The sequence below is a fragment of the Zingiber officinale genome, chromosome 5A (genome assembly GCF_018446385.1).
Source record: "Zingiber officinale cultivar Zhangliang chromosome 5A, Zo_v1.1, whole genome shotgun sequence".
In the NCBI taxonomy this organism is placed as follows: domain Eukaryota; kingdom Viridiplantae; phylum Streptophyta; class Magnoliopsida; order Zingiberales; family Zingiberaceae; genus Zingiber; species Zingiber officinale.
The window spans coordinates 78,926,767-78,946,743 of NC_055994.1; the positions used below are offsets into that span (position 1 = coordinate 78,926,767).

The following is a 19,977-nucleotide window of genomic DNA, read 5'->3' on the forward strand; positions in this document are numbered from 1 at the left end:
AAGTTAAGTGTGACTCTTTTGCGCAAGATTAATATCTTGCACACATACCTACTGCAAAAAGAATGTCCGGTCGACTTGCAGTTAGGAATAGTAGACTTCCTATCACACTTCAATAGTATTTCAAGTCTACTGGTTTTCCTTCTAAGTCTGAGTCAATTTTAATGTTGGTAGTCATCGGTGTATTAATATTTTTTTAATTTTCCATTCCAAATTTTTTAATTAATTCCTTCACATATTTTGTTTGGAAAATATAAATTCCATCTTTTGTTTGTTTAATTTGTAAACCTAGGAAAAAGTTAAGTTCACCTACTAGACTCATCTCAAACTCATTTTTCATTAATTTAGTAAATTCTTTTAGAAATTTGGAATTAGTTGAGCTAAAAATTATATCATCTACATATATTTGAGCTATAAAAATATTATTTTCTAAGGTTTTTACAAACAGAGTTGGGTCTATTTGACCTTGGTTGAACCCTTTAGATATTAGATAATTAGATAGATGTTCATACCATGCCATAGGTGCTTGTTTTAGTCCATATAGGGCATTTTTTAGTTTAAAGACATGACTTGGATGTTCTAAGTCCTCAAATCCTGGGGGTTGACTTACATACACCTCTTCTTTAATAAATCCGTTCAAAAATATGGATTTTACATCCATTTGATATAGCTTGAATCCCTTATGTGCTGTGTAGGCCAACAACATTCTAATGGATTCAAGTCTGGCTACAAGGGCATAGGTCTCATCATAATCTAACCCCTCTACTTGGTTGAACCCTTTGACTACTAATTTTGCTTTGTTTCTAACTATATTGCCCTGATCATCTAATTTGTTCCTAAAAACCCATTTAGTATCAATTACGGTCTTGTTAATGGGTTTAGGTACTAATTCCCAGACTTGATTTCTTTCAAATTGGGTTAACTCTTCCTGCATTGCTAAAGTCCAGTCTGGGTCTGGTAGGGCTTCATCTATAGTTTTGGGTTCAATTTTAGAAATAAGGGCTATCTGGCTTAGATTCCTATAGGATGACCTAGTTCTGACTCCTAGAGTTGGATCACCCAAAATTTGGTCGGATGGGTGATTAGTACTTGTTCTAGTTGGTCTTATATCTGGGTTAATAATTGGTTCTTGTGAGTCACTAGGTTTAAGTATAATTTCTTCATCATCTTCTATATTTCTTGAGTTAACATTTTCTCTATCATTATTTTCATTTATAAAATTGGGTATTTTATTTTCTTCATCAAATATTACATTTATTGTTTCTTCAACTTTTAGGGTATTTTTGTTATAAACTCAGTATGCCCTACTGGTTGTTGAGTACCCTAAAAATATTCTTGGGGTTGTTTTTGATGAAAATTTCCCTAAGTAATCTTTGGTGTTTAGGATGAATACTTTACATCCAAATACTTTTAAGTAGTTTAAGTTAGGAATTTTATTATAATATATTTCATACGGTGTTTTATTTAGACTTTTATTAATTAAAATTCTATTTTGTATATAACAGGTTGTATTTATTGCTTCAACCCAGAATTGATTAGATATAACATAGTCCTAGCGGCTTCTTGTAGGGTTCTGTTTTTACGTTCTACTAGACCATTTTGTTGGAGGATCCTAGGGCAAGAATATTCATGCTTATACACATTAAGTTCATAAAATTCAATAAAGTTATGATTTTCAAATTCTCCCCCATGGTCACTTCTAATTCTTTTTATCTGAGTGTCTTTTTCATTTTCAATTAATTTGTAGAAAATTTAAATACTTCAAAAGTTTCATCTTTAGTTTTTAAAAATTTTACCCAAGTAAATCTTGAGTAGTCATCGATTATTACTAAGCAATATTGATTTTTGCTTAGTGACTTGACTTCATGTGAATCAAACAAGTCTAGGTGAAGGAACTCAAGTGTTGAAGTTGTTCTGTTTAGGTTGGTTAACTTATTGTTTGACTTGTTTTGTTTACCTTGTTGACAAGCATCACAAGTTGAATTTTCAATAAATTTTAATTTAGGCAGACCTCTAACTAGACCATTTTGACTCATTTTTTAAATGAGTCTAGTATGAGTGTGACCCAGTCTCTTGTGCCACAACTCAGTTTCCTCTTGTTGTGTTAATAAACACTCTAATGAGGAAGTTGGTAGGTCTATAGTATAAATATTTTTTTTTCTAAAACCCTTAAGTGTAATTTCAGGATTATTGATATTCTTAATTATACATTCAGTTTTTGAAAATGTGACTAAATATTCTGAGTCACATAACTAGCTAATACTAAGTAAATTGAAGCTAAATTGGTCAACCAATAATACTTTTCGAATGTAAAAGTCAAAATTTAATTGAATATTACCTATTCCGATTACCTTAAGGGTCCCGTCATTGCCGAACGCAACAGATCCTAGGTTTTTGAGTTTCAGCTTACTGAATTTCAATCTATCTCCAATTATATGTTTGGAGCATCCACTATCTAGCATCCATTGATCCAAATCTTTATGTTCCTACATAAAGTGTTTGATTTGAGTCAATCTAATGGATTTGGAAGATAGTTTTGATTAAAATCAACTTGATTTTCCATCTCACCCAATCTAAATGATCAAAACATGGTATCTCTATAGGTGATTGTGAGATGGTATATTAATTTAATCAAGGTTAACTTAATTAAGTTGAATTGATTAAGTTGATTTATTTGATTAACTTAATTTGATTAAATTGAGTTAATTAATATTAAATTGGATTAATTTGATTAAATAATTAAATTAAATCAGAATAATCAGATTAAATTGATTAAATTGAAATAATCTGATTAAATTGATGTTAATTATATTAAATTGAAGTAATCTGATTAAATTGAAATTAATTCGATTAAATTGAAATAGCCTAATTAAATTGATTTTAATTTGATTAAATTGATTTTAATTTGATTAAATTGAGATAATCTGGTTAAATTGAAATTAATTATATTTAGACTAAGTTCAACATAGATCTATCTCACCTTATTCTATGTTATCAATCAGAGAATCCTAAGTAGTTTTGTGAGATGGTTATCTTCAATTTAAATTATTTATAAGGATTAATTTATATTTGAGTTAAACTTAGGTTTCCCAATTGGTTAATTAAATATACATTTCGAAAATCGGCTCCCAGGCTATGACAAGACACTAGGCCTTCTTGGGTATGAGATCATCCACCACTTCTAGACAGAGCCTTTCAAAGAAAATATATATTTAATTTTCCTTTTGAGACCCCTAGGTTTAACTAAACAAGTGTAAATTATGCCTAGGTCCTTAGTCTACCCTAATCTAAACATGCATAATGTAAAAAATTAAATAAACAATATGGTCTATCAAGGTAATGAACTTGATCCTTGGGGACCCAATATTGACCAAGTCCAACTTGATTGACCAAGTTGGACTTAGGTGCCCATGCTTGGACTATCTTACTATTCGGTCTGTTAATAAGCGATAAATAAGACCGATGTTTCTTTTTAACTTTAAATCCTAGCCCGAATCGATTGTATACGACTTTCTGTTTTCCAAGAATCAAGTCAAGATTCTTGGAACCCAGTGTAAACCGTTCCAATGTAGTCTTCAAATCCTTGACTTGACTTTTCAGGCTGGAATTCTCTTCCTCAAGTTTTTGGATTTGAGTTGAGGTTCCAGTCTAAACAGGGTCAGCCAAGGATTCGGTATTAGTCACTTCTTTAAGGGATGTTACCTCCTTTAGAAGCGACTTGATCCGAACATTGGATTTTGCTAACTTATGCATTAAGTAATTAATTAAATTATATAGACAATTTGTACTTACATAGGGGTTTGGCTCTTCGGAAACGGATGTGGATCCATGACTTCTCTCGGACTCGGCTTCTGATTCGTCCTCGCTTTCGGATTCGTTGATGCAGTCCCGAGCCATCATCGCGAGAAAACTCATCTGTTCGAGTTCTTCGTCGTCGGACTCTTCCAAGGATGACTCGTCCCAGGTTGCCTTCAGAGCTTTCTTCCTTCTTGGCTTCTTCGCATCTTTCTGATTTGGGCAGTTCGCCTTGATGTGCCCCTTCTGATTACATCCGTAGCACGTCACCTCAAACTTTACCTTTGGTTGGGCCTCCTTCGATTGAATTACCATTTTAATATCCTTTTTGTTGAAGCCCCTCTTCTTTCTGTAGAGTTTCTTCACCAGGTTGACGAGTTCGGTTGTGAGTTCATCGTCGTCGTCAGAGTCCGGTTCTTCTTCCGATTCTGGTTCGGTTCTGTGCTTTGTTTTTGCTTCCCTGGTTCTGCTTGTACCTGCAACCAAAGTAATACCTTTCTCGGCCGGACGTGAGTTTACCTATTCATGTAATTCAAATTTTGCAAATAATTCATCTAACTTAATGGAAGAAAGATCCTTGGAAATCTTGTAAGCATCTACTATGGATGCCCACAAGGTATTCCTCGGAAAAGCATTCAAGGCATATCTCAAGATGTCCCGGTTCTCTACTTTTTGTCCAATTGCATGTAGACCGTTGAGTAGATCCTGTATCCGGGCATGGAGCTAGCTAGCCGTCTCACCTTCCTACATTTTAATATTGTATAATTTATTAAATATTAAATCCCTTTTACTTACCTTGGTGTCAGACGTTCCTTCATGAAGCTCGATCAGCTTCTCCCAAAGTTCTTTGGCGCTCGTGAACGGGCCGATGCGGTTCAGTTCCTCCTTCGTCAATCCACATTAGAGGGTGCAGGTCGCCTTAGCATTGGCTTCTACCTTTTTGATAAGGGCGCATCCCAATTTTCGTACGGTAGTGGCTTGTCGGTGCCGTCAGTTGGTATTTCTAGCCCGGTTTTGACGATCATCCAGACTTTAAAGTAAGTCTGGAGATACGCCTCCATCCGACCCTTCCAGTACCCAAAATCATCTCCAGAGAAGAGCGGTGGGCGAGCAGTGCCGAAACCTTCTTGGAAAGCCATTTTAGATATAGCACAAAGAAAACGAACAAAAAGAATATCCCAGGACTTGATCCTGGATTAGTAGTGTGGTATGAAAATAAGAATAAATTACGTTCTCGAATGGTGTTGCACAACTTCGAGAAAAGAATACGATTACGAAAAAAAACTATATCGGAAGACGGCAAGAATATCGATTCCGATCGACTCTGAAAAATTGAAAAAACACCATGAAAAAAGTGTTTGATTGGTGGTTGCATCAAATCAAAGCTACCCCGCTCTGATACCAATTGTTGGATCGAGACCGCGCTAGAGGGGGAGGTGAATAGCGCTCGTGGCTTTCATGCGTTTCGGATTCGTAAATCATACAAGTAAAGCAGCGGAAATAAAAAATAACACACACACAAAACAAGGACACTAAGATTTACTTGGTTCGAAGCCTTGGGCGACTCCTACTCCAAGGCCCGCGATCGTTGATCACTTTTGGTGAGCAACAACTATAATATCGTTAAAGTGTTTCAATTTAAAGTACAATTAAAAATAGTAATTATACCAACGACAGAGAAAATAGTAATTTGAAAGCTCCAGGTCGTCGACGTCAAGTCGTAGCTTCGTCAGAACTTCTCATTAGCAGCTGGTTACAAACAGATTGCTTGATACTTGATATGTTGAGCTGCTGGTCGAAGTGGCCTTAAATAGGTTGTTGAGGGTGCCTCCAAGTCCTCATGGAGGCGCCTCAAAGGTGAAGTTCTATCCCTCTTCCTGCGCTCCGATAAGCCTCCGCTGCCTGCTGCTTATCCTGCCCGAAGGCACCTTCATTGCTCCATGGAGGCGCTTCAAGCCTAGCATCCAAGGCGCCTCAGCCTCCCTCGAGGGTGCCTCCAAGCTTGCTACGCAGACTTCTTCTCCCTTGCACCCGAGGCACCTCAAGCTCCATGAGAACGCCTCGGGTACTATTCATCCGAGGAAAGATGTACATTTTAGTCCCTGCAAAATATGTTAGTCCACAAAACACCTACATACCCTGCAAGACAAAGTTAGCACATATATAAATCCAATAAAAGAAGTATTTGACAGTCTCCGGACTGTCCAGTTCTGACTTCGGATTTTCGACCGGAAACCCTAGGTCGAACCGACGCCTACTATTCCCTCTTCCAAGGAATGCATCCTCACCTACTCTACTCAGGGAGAGCATACCTGATGCCAGTCTGGTCCTCCAGACCGACTGAACTTTCTGCCTAGGGTTACCACCCCCTAGGATTTTTCTCCACCTAGGGTTACCTCCCCCTAGGATCTAAGGTTACCCCACCTAGGATTTCTCCTCCACCTAGAGTTACCACCCCCTAATACCTAAGGTTACCGCCCCTTAGGATTTTCCACCTGCCTAACCGCAGTTAGGACTTTCCTGAAACCTCATTTAAGCTCGTTAGATAACAATTAACCTTAACTTTGAATTCCTTTTGTCATTATCAAAACTAAGGTTCGATCATCGGATGCTTCCCGCACCAACACAGACCATTCAAAGTCGTGGAGAAGCTCCACTCGGGCGCCTATTACCTAGAGGATGAAGACGGGTGGCGACTAGAACATCCTTGGAGCGCGAACCATCTTCTGTCATACCGAGTTGGATGAAAGGTGCGCCAATGTAATTGAGGTGTACTTTCCATTCTTCCTGTTTCCTTTGAGTGCTGGATTGGAATGAAAAATGAGAGGTTATTGAAATTCTCGTCGAGCGCCGACATTAAACCCAAGTCTCCACCGACGATCGAGCGGTGACCTTAAACCCTGGTCTTCACCAAATCGTCGAGCGACGACGTTAAACCCAAGTCTCCACCGACGGTCGAACGGCGACATTAAACCCCGGTCTCCACCAAATCGTTGAGTGGTGATGTTAAACCCAAGTCTTCACTGACGATCGAGCGACGACGTTAAACCCAAGTCTCCACCGACGGTCGAGCGACGACCTTAAACCTCAGTCTTCACCAAATCGTCGAGCGACGACGTTAAACTCAAGTCTCTACCGACGGTCGAGCGACGACCTTAAACCCCGGTCTTCACCAAATCGTCAAGTGGTGACGTTAAACCCAAGTCTCCACCGATGGTCGAGCGGCGACCTTAAACCCCGATCTTCACCAAATCGTCGAGCGGCGACGTTAAACCGAAGTCTCCACCGACGGTCGAGCGGCGACCTTAAACTCCCACCTTAGAAGATCATCGAGCGACAACGTTAAACCCCAGAGTCGATCAGCAACTGTAAACTCCTGAGTCGATCGACGACCTTAAACCCAGGAGGTATGATCCTAGCGAATTTACCAATAACAAAGGTACGACCGTAGCAGCCGATCAGGACTATACAGTCGGACACTAGTAAAATGATAGCATATGAAGAAAGATCACAAAAGGATTTCATTGATAATAAGTCAGACACTGTCGAGCGACAGGAATACATTCAAAACATCCAAAAATATTCTCTACAAGCCCCTCACTCACTCGATATAGTCGAAGGCTTCGTCAGGAATGGAGTCGAGGAGCTGGACGCGGTTGACATCACCGTCAGACAAGGCTTTGGAGACGTGGTCGTTCGCCTTCAGCTGGCTGAGCGTCCCATCGATGGCCAGCTCGAATGATCGGACAATCCGATTGGTCGCCTTTTCCAGAAATTGGTCCGAGCGAAGGTATTGTTGCCTCAGGACCGCAAACAGACCCGGTTTGGCCTCCTGGTAGGCTGTCAGTGCAGCACGGGAGGCCCCCAGTGTTAGAGTGTATACTAGTGTTAGTGTGTATACTAAAAGCCTAGCTTTTGTAAACATTTGATTTGAAATAAAGAATCACATTGGTCAAAAATGTCTACATTTATGCTGAGTGTAGTTGTTCAATTAATTTATATTATAGATAACATGGTGTGTGGTGTCACACAGAAGATCATGTTATCGGTTCTTTATAAATTATAAACAGTAGCTCACGACTAAGATGAAAAGGAACAAACCATTAGAATAGTCGTTGTGTAATTAGGTATTAGTTTATCTTGACTAATAAATTACACTAGTACACTCTAAGTGTATTGAGCAGGATAATTTAAGGTAAGTTCTTTTTATACTGACTTAATAAAAGAATAAGACCTTAGTTATTATGGAAGTGTGTGCTCTAAATCCTAATATAATAACAAGCACATATATTTAGTATTTATTTCTTTGACTTATCAAAGGGTGAGATTTAGCTCAATAAATCAATAGACCCGATAAGTTGGGAAATGATATTACTTATAGTGTGTGTTGTTGATTATAGAAGGAAACTGTGTCCTAGTAATCTAGGTTGATAATGTCCCCAAGAGGAGCTCATAAGGATTGCCATGTTAAACTCTGCAGGTGGACTTAGTCCGACATGACGATAAGGTTGAGTGGTTCTACTCTTAGACTAAAATATTAATTAAAGAGAGTTGTTAATAACTCATTTAATTAGTGGGCATTCAACATCTTAAACACAGGGAGACTAACACACTCATAATAAGAAGGAGCCCAAAATATAATTTGGGATTGGTATGGTAGTTCAATAATAATTCTTTAGTGGTATGAATTATTATTGATGAAATTAAGTTGGGTGTTTGGAGCGAACACGGGAAGCTTAATTTCATCGGGAGACCAAAACCAATTCCTCCTCTCGGTCCCTATCGTAGCCTCTTATTTATAAAGTATTATACCCACCTTTATACTCATCCTAAGGTGGCCGGCTAAGCAAGCTTGGAACCCAAGCTTGGGCCGGCCAAGTAAATTGGATGATCCAAGTTGTGTGGCCGACCCTAGCTTGAACCTAAGCTTGGTGTGGCCGACCACATCAAATTAAAAGGATTTTAATTTTTTAAAATCTTTTCTTATGTGGATATCATGGTTTTAAAAGAGAGAGTTTAAAATTTAAATCTTTTTTTTAATAGTTTTCTACAAAAAATTAAGTGAAAGATTTGATATCTTTCCTTATTTGTAGTTAAAAGGAAGATTTTAATTTTTTGATAAAACTTTTCTTTTTTGTAACCATGTTCATGATTTAAAAGAGAGTTTTAAAATTATAAATTTTTCCTTTTATAAGTTTCTACAAAAGATTAAGAAAAGATTTGATATCTTTCCTTATTTGTAGATTGAAAGGAAGATTTTAATTTTAGAAGATAACTTTCCTTTTTGGAAATCATCCACATGTTTTAATAGAGAGATTTTAATTTATAAAATTCCTCTTATAACCAACCATGAAGGGAAAAATTATTAGAGAAATTTTTATTTTAAAATTTTCGGAAACAAATTAAGAAGTTTTAATTTTGTGTTAAAACTTTCCTTGCTTGGAGCAATGAGGTGGTCGACCATGATATTTAAGAAAAGGAAATTGATTTTAATTAATTAAAATTTTCCTTTTCATGGCAAAGAAAATAAGGAAATGTTTATTTAAATTTTCCTTATTTGCCAAGACCAAGGATTATAAAAGAAGGGGTAGGGGTGCCTTCATGGGAACAACTCTATTCTATTCTCCTCCTCTTTTCTTTGGTGTGGTCGGCCCTTCTTATTTCCCCTTCTCCTTTTTCTTTCTTCTCCTTGGTCGAACCTCTTCATCCTTGGGAGCTTGGAAGGTGGCCGGATCTTGCTTGGAGAAGAAGGAGAGAAAGGAGATTTTGTTTCTAGCATCCCTTGGAGCTTGGTGGTGGTGGCCGAACCTCACACTCTTGGAGTTTTTTGTGGTGGCCGAAACTAGCTTGGAGAAGAAGGAGCTTGGGTGGCTCTCATCTCGGTAGATCATCGCTCACACGACGTCCAGGATAAGAAGAGGAATACGGTAGAAGATCAAGAGGTTGTTGCATACAAAGAAAGGTATAACTAGTAATTATTTTCCACATCATACTAGTTTTTTTTTGTATGAATTCCAAACACAAGAGGCATATAATTCTAGGTTTCGAAGTTGTGATTCAAGTTTGTGTTTTTTTTGTTTTTTGAATTTGTGATTCGATTGTTCCTTTTGGTTAAACATAGGGTTATATAAGGAAATTAAATATTAGATTTCATTGAAAGGCTTTGTCTAGGAAGTGGTGGTTGCTCCCATATCTAAGAAGGCATAGTGCCTCGCCATGTTTAACCCAGAAATTGATTTTTAAAATTAATATTTAATTAAATTTATAACATAGGTGGATTTGGATCAATAATGTTAAGCATCGTTTGCGATCCAAGTCTAAACCATTAAGAACAGACAAGTTAAATTTGTAATCAATAATGTTAAGTTCCATTTGCGATTCCGAATTTAATTTCTAAAAAATACAATAGGTTATTAGGATAGGTTCAACACTTATATAAAATTTTTGTACAGTGGAACCGGTATGATCTTCCTAGGACTAACCAACACTCAGATCCTCTTCAAGGCACTTCACTTGATCCTGAAGCTCCACCTCCTTAGTCGAACGACTCTCCCGCTTGGCAACCAGGGAGTCCTCTGCCTTCTTCAGCTTCTTGGCCAGCTGCCAAGCATCCTGGTTCTTCTGTTCCAGGTCGGCGATGGCCCGTTGTTTCCTTGTGGAAGCCAGATCGAGTTTCCGGTCGTAAGTGTTCACTTGCACCTCGATCTGGTTCAGCCTACTAGCCTGCTCGGCCGACTTCTGTTGCTCCGCTACTAGAAGTTGTTGGGCCTTTTCCAGGTCAGCCTGCAGACGAGTGATCGGTGGCCCCCGGGAGGAGGAAGCTTCTCCGGAGATCTTAAGCTTCTTCAGCTCGTCCTCCACTTGAGCCAACCGCTGGCACATGGCGATGTTCTCCACCCAGAACTACAAGCAAGCATTAGTGCCGATCGGATGTAACTCATGAATTGGCATTTGAAAATACTAACTCCGGTGGACATTTTCGATGGCTATCGGCGAGCGCGCCAGGGGGTTTCTGTTGGATAGAAAGCGCTAGGGGGGGTGAATAGCGCTCGTGGCTTTCACTCGTTTCGGAATCAAAAATTGTTCGAGAGTTTAAAGCAGCAGAAATAAAAAGAACAAGCACAGAAAAGATCCAAGTGTTTTTACTTGGTTCGGAGCCTTGGGCGACTCCTACTCTTGAGGCCCTCGCTCGTTGAGCAATTATTTTGGACAATTCACTATCAAATCGCAAAGTACAGATATGAATTAAGTATAACAAAATTTTAAGTAATACCGACAACAAAAATTAAGGAGATCGGAGTGTCGGGTTGTCGGGAGCTTGTCGTAGCTTGTTCGGAACGTCTTGTTAGCACCACGTTGTGGATGGATCGCTTGGAAGATGAATTAATGAACCTGCTGCTCGAGTCCCCTTATAAAGGGTGTTCAAGGCGCCTCAAAACCCCATTGAGGCGCCTCAAACCATAAGGTTTTATCCCGTTATTAACATTGTGATGATCTTCTGGTCACTGCCTCTTATCCGACTCAAGGCGCCTTCATCACTGGTCCAAGGTGCCTCTAAGAAGCAGTCCAAGGTGCCTTCAATCTCCATGAAGGCGCCTCCAGCTTCACTTCGTAGCCAGCTTCGGCCTTGTACCTGAGGCGCCTCCAAGCTTCATGGAGGCACCTCGGGTACTGTTCATCCGAGGTGTAAAATGCACTTTGGTCCCTACAAGATACGTTAGTCCCAAAAATACCCTGCAGCACAAAGTTAGCACATAATAAATATGATGAATGAATATTTTACAATCTCCGGACTGTCCGAGTCTGACTTTAGATTTTCGACCGGAAACCCTAGGTCGACCCGACGCCTACTGTTCCCTCTACGGGGAACGCGTCCTCACCTACTCCCCTCAGGAGAGATTACCTGATGTCAGCCCGGTCCTCCAGACCGACTGGACTTTCTGCCTAGGGTTATCACCCCTAGGACCTAGGGTTACCGCCTCCAAGGGTTTTTCTCCACCTAGGGTTACCACCCCTAGGACCTAAGGTTACCCCCCCCCCCCCCCTTAGGATTTTCCTCCACCTAGGGTTACCGCCCCTTAGGATTTTCCTACCACCTAGGGTTACCACCTCCTAGGGTTTTTCACCTGCCTAACCGCAGTTAGGACTTTCCTGCAATCTCATTTAAGCACATTAGATAACAAGGAACCTTAACTTTGAATCCCTTTGCCATTATCAAAACTTAGGTTCGATCATCGAATGCTTTCCGCACCAACAATCTCCCCCTTTTTGATTATGGCAACAAAGATTCAAAGTTAAGTAAAACAAGATACACAAAATGAAGATAAGCAATCTATAAGCATGATTTAAGCATCGTGTATAGGGCTCTCCCTTAATGAGAGCTCTGTTTTTCTTGTCACTTAATTCAAATTAGTATACTTAATTTGAATTTGTCCTACTCTCCCCCTTTGTCATATATCAAAAAACTTTTGGTGAAAGAAGGGGACAAGTTGAAAGGTCTAAGTTTTTAAAACCAATAAATTACGTTTTTAACCAAGCAATATTTCTAGTAGGTTTTACTTTAAAATTACCTTAGCTTTGAAGAACTTAGCCAAAGTATTAAATTTTAAAACGATTTTCGAAAGGCAAGTTTCGAAAATAGTAGGCTAAGTTTGCAGAAGAGAAATTTTAGAAAGGCTTTGTTGAAAAAACATTTCGTTAAATTTTTTAAAGCCTTTTAAGAATCATTAATTTCAAATAGCCTTTATTAATTAGTTTGAAATCTCTTTATAGAAGTCAGAAAAGAAAATTTTTAAGAGGTTTGAAAATCCTTAAAGACAAGGGAGGAGCAGTAAGGTTGAAACCCTAATGTCCAAGCATGAGTTTGAAAATTAATCAATTACCTTTAGCAGAGTATCAGAGCCTTAAAGTGCAAGCTGAGTTAATTTGAAATTTTAATATCCTTAACCAACTGTCTAACCTTTAGCTACTAGCTGAATACCTAGAGGACACAGGTTTTCACTTGGTTAGTCAAGTTAAGTTAGTAATCCAGTTAGATTTGACTAGGGCTGGATCATTTAACTTGATTAATGTAGACTTGATTTTTAATGCCCAGACTCACTATAATGCACATATATAAACATTCTGGAGTCCAGGTTGTACCCTATGCATCTCACGCTGTTCTAAGTTTCTGTCAAACACAAACAAGTTATGCCTAGTATGTTTGTGAGATGCTCTGGCTAAAGCTAGGGGAGCATGATATCTAAGGGTTAGATTATAGGCTAAGTCCAAATTTTGAAAGACTAATAAGATCATTTTCCTATAATTTTAAAAGATAATTTTGAGATTAGACAATTTTTTGAAAAAAAAAAATTAAAGTTCAATGTAGGGAAGTTGTTTGAAAATTAAGATCTATTCTACCACACATCAAGCAAAATAGAAAACCATAAAGGACTGGTACGCAGAAATAAGCAGAGCAGCATAAGTACAACTAGACAAAGAAATGAAAGTGTCTGTGTCCAAAATCCACGGTACAATGCATAAGATGAGAGCGTCAAAGAGTAGGGTCATCAGCTGGAGGGTCGTCAGCTAGAGGTAGTGCAAGAGGCTGCTCGGGTGCAGGCTGTCCCTGTTGGTGCAATATCCCTCAGGTCAAGGTTGACCTGGGTGACCAAGCTGAGTCTTGGTTTGAGTTTAGATGTTTGACAATAAGAAATTGATTGAAGAAGAGTCAAGTAGGTCAAGGTTGACCGGATACTTGACAGGGAAGTCCTGGTGAGTGAAGCCAGGCAGAAGGAAAACCCTAGTGAGTGAAGCTAGGTGAAAGTCCTAGTGAGTGAAGCTAGGTGAAAGTCCTGGTGAGTGAAACCAGGTGAAAACCCTAGTGAGTGAAGCTAGGTGAAAGTCCTGGTGAGTGAAACCAGGTGAAAACCCTAGTGAGTGAAGCGAGGTGAAAGTTCCGTGAGTGAAAGGCATAAGGAAAACCCTAGTGAGTGAAGCTAGGTGAAAGTCCTGGTGATGACGGTGAAAGCCCTAGTGAGTGAAGCTAGGCGGATGGAAAACCCTAGTGAGTGAAGCTAGGTGAAAGTCCTAGTGAGTGAAGCCGTGCAGGAAAATCCAGATGGATCAAGGATGATCGGACATCTGGTGTTGGAAGTCCAAGTAGGTCAAAGGATTGATTGGATACTTGGCACGAGGAATACAGATAGGTCAAAGGATTGACCGGACATCGATGGAAGTCCAAGTAAGTCGAGGAGTACAGATACTTGGCATGAATAGAAAAGTCTAAGTGGGTCAAAGGATTGACCGGACACTGGTGGGAAGTCCTAGCAGTCAAAGGAGTGACCGGATGCTGGGCATGATGTACCAACAGTCAAGGTTGACCGGATGTTGGTTTGAGAGGCTTGGAACTTGGTTTTGGGCAAAACCAAGTGTTGGATCGATCGCTGGATCGATCCAGCTCATGAGCGAGAGCCCGGATCGATCCGTGGATCGATCCAGATGTTCCAATCGATCGGTGGATCGATTGGGACGCGGCCGCGCGATAAGCGCCGGATCGATCCGTGGATCGATCCAGCGCTTTCCAGAGCACAGAGGCACTCTAGATCGATCCGTGGATCGATCCAAAGCCTCCCCGATCGATTGGGAATATTCGAATCGATCGGGATCCGGCCGTTGGCGTCGATAAAGGCCGCAGGCGTTCATTTCCTTCGGCATATCTTCTCCGATTCACTCTAGATTTCTCGCCAGCTCCTCCACAGCACTCACAAAGCTCAGATCGCCAGTTCTTGAAGGATCTTGGAAGTTTTCCAAGTCAAGAGGCGGATCAAAGCCAAGAAGAGAAGCTAGGGTTAGGGTTTATACTCATTGTAAGCTTGTAAGCTTGTATTTCTTGTATCCTTTCCCTCTCCTCTTGTATTGAGTCTTGTAGGGCTTCTCCGCCCTTGGTAGTTACCATAAAAGAGAGTTTTATTTAGTGGAGGGTGTGTGTGTTGGTGTGGATCCTTGGATTAGTCACCTCTTGTGAGGTGGATACCAAGTAAACCAACCGTGTTAGCGTTGTGTGATTGTTTCTTTGTATTTCCGCTGCACATCTTTGAAGGAACAAGCAACGCCGTGCAACGAGCGAACGCGACGAGCTATTCACCCCCCCCCCCCCTCTAGCTACTTTTGGTCCTAACAGTCCCTGGCGACGTATCTCACCCCGGAGAGAAGCGAATCCGGCAGCTATCTTGGATCGTAGGGATCGGAGGAAGCGATGGTGTAAAATACCGGAAAATAGGCGAATATTAATAAGGGAATTTTCCGAAATTTTTGGAAATTTTTCGGGAATTTTTCGGAGCTCGTATGAACGAGTTAACGGGGACAAAAATGGGGCCCGGAAAAGCCTGTTTAAGCTACCCGTTTTAGCGAGAAAATGTTTATTTATTTATTTATTTCCTTTCCTTTTCTTTTTCTCTCCCCGCGTGACCTAGCCCGACGCCGATTCCTTCTCCCTTCCTCTCCATCCTGATTCTCTCCTCCGTGCGGCGCCGAGCCTTCATCTTCTCCCAAATTATCGCCACGACGCCTCTTCTTTCCCCCTGGTACAAGAGCAGTGGCCAAGCCTCATGCCTCTTCCTTCTCCCTAGTGGTGATCGGCCAAGGAGTCCAAGCCTCTGCCGATTCTCGTCGCTTTGATCTCCGACGCCACAGACTGCCGGTTGCCGATCTCCTTGCCCTAGAGCCTCTGTCCCAATTCTTTCCTTTCCCCCTTAGTCGAGCTCGTGCCATAGTCGACGCCGACGTGAAGATGCCTTAGAGCTTCGAGGGTGAGCAACCGAAACCTTCCTTCCCTCTTGATCTATTTCCGGATTCCCTAGTTGGTTTACGGATTTCACTAGATTACTGTGTTAATCCTTCTTGTTTGGATTAAGGGAAGTGTTGGACCACTCCATTCCTGTCCCTCCTGATCAGATCTTGCATCTTTTCTGTGCTACGGATGGAGGTCACGGGATTAGGGGAAAAGAGGTAATGTGTATAATTGTTGCTGGATATTAGTTGGTGATAGGTTGCTTTGTTGAATTCTGATCTCTTCTTCTTGATCCGGTTGGTGGACAGCAACTTGATTAGGACCGTGAGGCAAGGTTTTGTTCTGTGGGATCTTTTCTTGGTTCCGGCAGAAATTCCCTCTAGCAGCACCTGGTTTCCGCAGCGACGGTGAAGTGAGGTAAGGAATGGAAGAATTCCTCATTTGTAGCAGCATGCTCAGGATTTGAAAGGTTAAGAATAAATTGTACTCGAATTTATTTAAGTAGGTTGGTTATATATAGATCTGATCAATTGAATAAGGGAAGGGTTAAGATTAATGAAACTAACCCTAATTAACTTGAGTTATATTTAATTAGGGATTTGAGATTTATTCATTAGTTGACTTCTTTAGTCGGACTAATTCAAGGATGTGAACTATGAAGAAAGGGTAAGATAATTAAATTAAATGGAGTTAAAACGTAGTTTCCTAATCGGATTAGGATTTTGTTTAGCTATTTTGTTTTTTTTTTAGCTAAACTGTACGATGTATTACAGGACTTTGATACGAGACGAGCATCTCGACGTTAGACTGGACTGAATTGGACCTTCCTATTGAAGGCGGGTACCTTGACTTATCTTTTTGATATGTCTTGTTGATATGTCTTGTTGATATGTCTAGTAGGTTATAGCCTTTAGTAATAATTATGTTCGTCCTTATTTCGGTACGTCACCACCGGATACTCGTTACCTGCTTGTTTGCTCACCTGTTATGCATTTTATGCTAGTATCCATATGATTATATATATGCTCAGTGAGGTAGTGACATACCATGCTTGTTTTGTTCAGGACTTAGGTTTTTGATATCCTATCTGACCTGTGTACTTTAGTTCTTCGTATTTGACCATCGATACTACGATACTCATGTTATATATATGGATATGGTTATGCTGATCAGTTTATTGCTATGCTTAGTGTCATGCATCATGATTGCATGCTGCGCGTTTGTCGGCTCCACTATGGTAGAGCACATCGCCAGTTACATATACTGCACACACCACCACTCATGGATTAGTGGTATATCAGGCAGGTGTGTGGCGGTTCTGCTGTTTGGTTCCGTTGGTCAGGTGACTCAGCGTGGTAGCCGGCAGACAGTTCCGCTCTGTTTGGCTCCGCTGGCATTTAGTGTAGCAGCGTAGTAGTCGGTAGACGGTGGACTCTGTTTGGCTCCGTTGGTCAGGTGACTCAGCGTGGTAGCCGGCAGAGATACCTCCCCGTTATCATGTACCGGGAGATGAGAGCATTGAGCTCCCCCATTTATGATTTGGGGTCAGAGGACAGGAGTACTCCGACTGTAAAATACGGTGCCCAAATAATAATAAAATAATAAGGTTATTGGACAAATAATCATATTGGATTTTTCAGGAATTTTTAGGAATTTTCTGGGATTTAATTGGAGTCCGTAAGACGTATTTTAAGGGGATGTATTTAGGGGTTTGTGAAAAGCCTGTTTAGAATACCCAATTAAAGTGAGAGTTAATTGAGAAATCAACTTAGGCTTTAATTGATTGAACCCTAAGTTGAGAAGCTAATTAATTTCCAATTTTTCCTTTTCCCATATTCCCTCATTCCCGTGCCCTACATCTCATCGCAGCCTCCATTGCTAGCGCCACCACTTCCTCACCGTCGGCACCCGACCACCAGCCTTCTTCTGTTTCCTCACGTCTTCTCCACGAGCTTCTCCACCACATCTACTGTCGCTGGTGCCATAGTAGCTTTGCTGCCTCGCCTTGTGTTTGGGGTGACTCTGCCCTAGATCGCCGACCGTGCCCCTTCACGCCGCCACCTGACGTCGGTTTTCCCCTTCTCCTCTCCATGCTACCGCCGACAACCACGACCTAAAGCTCGAATCGCCGCACCCTGATGTCGGTTCCCGAGTGCCGCCTCACGGAGCAGTGCCATCGTCGATCTACACGGCCGCCCCTTCCTCCTTCAATCGGCTAAGTCAGTGCCCTAGCTTCATCACCGCTCTTCGCCGGATCCTGGATTGGGTAGGTCCATTGCTGTCTCTTATTCACCCGTCGTCTCTTTGTTGTGTTCCTGATCTCACCTCCTCATCGCCGGCGTAGGTCCACACCTAGTCGTGCCTTTCATCACTGATCTCCTTCATCTCGAGCCCTAGCTCCCGATTGTTGCTGCTTCATCGATCAGTCACAGCCAGCGCTTGAATGCATCTGATTGGATTCAAAGGTTGAAGAGGTGGATAACAATCGAGGCATTGCTAACTCTGTGAATCAGGTTAATGTTGGATTATCATAGATATGATTGGGTATTTTGTTTGGGGTTCTATGATCAGTTGTTGGATCGATTGTTGAAGTTTTGGTCATTCCTATAGGGAGCATTTCAGCGGCTGTTTCTTCCTTTGCACAGTTGGTAGCAGCTTCGAGTTCCTTTCATAGGATTCCTCTGTTCTGTCTTTAGCCATCGCAGCCACCTTCAAATTGGGAGCTTTTGATCTGCAGTGGTTGTCCTCATGCAGGAGTTATTAAGGTTAGCTCTTATGGTTAAGTACTGATTTGATCGGTAGAAATTGATCTAAGGTGTATTGGATTGGTTGATGATGGGTAGATTATGTCACGTTTAGATCACATAGAAACATGTGGAAGAATTATGCATGTTGGATTCTTGATGCTTAGTTGTTGATGGAATTAAATTGGACTGGATAAGTTGGATTGTTAATTCATGCTTTTCTTGGATCGGTTTAGGTTGGTTGATAGTTGACACATTGATTATAGATCTTTAGTTTTATCTCGTATTCTATATTTGTAGGATTCGCGTTGGATGTGATCTTCTGGATTTGTTGAAGACGGTTGACACGATCTACAGTTAAAGGCGGGTACTTCTTGTCTTATCTCTTTAGTATATTGATCTTAGTGCATGAGTTATATTTTCGGATAGCTCCTATATTTATCTTGACTCCACTCGTATTTTTCCCGCGTTTGATACTTCCACTCAATCTTTGAGCTACTCGGTTCTGTATCTATACAGTCTCTCGTTGCTATTCATGATATTTAGCAGATACCGGACACTAGATACTATATTACTTGGTATCAGATACCAGATACCAGATACCAGACATTAGATATTAGGTATTGGATATATATGGGCGCCTGATACCATGTTTACATGCTTTGGTTTGCTGTTTATTTACACACCTTACTGAGCGCCTTTGGTTTCACGAGACACATTTACGTGATATATGACGATGCGATTGTTCGTGATCATGTCATCAGACGCACGCCGTGACCACGTGTCTCCTTGTGGTGAGAGGGTCATTGGCCGCACGCCCGGCCACTCGTGGGTACCGGAGGCGTCATCTGTCGTGCCACCACTCGGTAGTGGCCGGAGTCGTGGGCGCAGGGACCCGTCAGCAGTAGCTATTCATTACTACGTCTGTTGTCCACCGGTCACTCGATAGTAGTGATTGGAGTGTCGTCTTGTCATCGATCCGACCTCTCACCGTGGGTCGCGTAGAGGTGGGTGACCATCCGTATGTTGTTATTATATCGGTTGTTTACTTATCGTTGTTGCTTATCTTCATTACTAGCTTATCGTTGTTTATTTATCGTTATGTTTACATAGGTTGAGATTTATACCGTGATATGTGTTTATAATCGACTGCATCGACACGTATATACCTCACACGATACCATGAGTTATGAGCGATCAGCAAGACTTCTCACTTTCTCTTACTTAGCCTAGGATATGGTTTCGGTATGGACACTTATTATGATATCACCGTAGTATCTGCTATTTCCATACGAGTATACCAGATCTCTAGTTTGATTTACTATACTCACGTATCGATCTAGTACCCATCGAGTCTTTATACTCACCACCCTTATATTGGTAGGTAGCAGGTAAAGGATTTATGGAGTCGCCTGGAGATCCTGTCGTCCCACGTCACATTCGAGGACATTCTTATGATTTTGGTATTCTTATGCTATTTGTATTTGGTTTTGTTTCTTGTTCTTGTGTTTGTGTATCTTGTATTTAGTTTGATTTTATGGTGTCGGTTCATGATTGCAGTTACTTTGGGTTTTGTAATCATTGTTGGTGATTTCATTGTGTTGATTTTAAGATGCAGTAAGTGGTGATTATATAACCACGTGGTTGTGTAGATATATTCCGTAGTTTGTG

At 40.9% G+C, this 19,977-nt stretch overlaps 1 long non-coding RNA gene across 1 annotated transcript; it reads left to right on the forward strand.

The window, feature by feature from the left end:
- The first annotated feature begins 17,367 nt into the window (after positions 1–17,367).
- LOC121982929 lies at positions 17,368–18,674 on the forward strand. Its single transcript, XR_006112334.1, has 4 exons — positions 17,368–17,828; positions 17,907–18,075; positions 18,173–18,327; positions 18,607–18,674. It is a non-coding gene; the product is annotated as an uncharacterized LOC121982929 (long non-coding RNA).
- Positions 18,675–19,977: the final 1,303 nt, after the last annotated feature.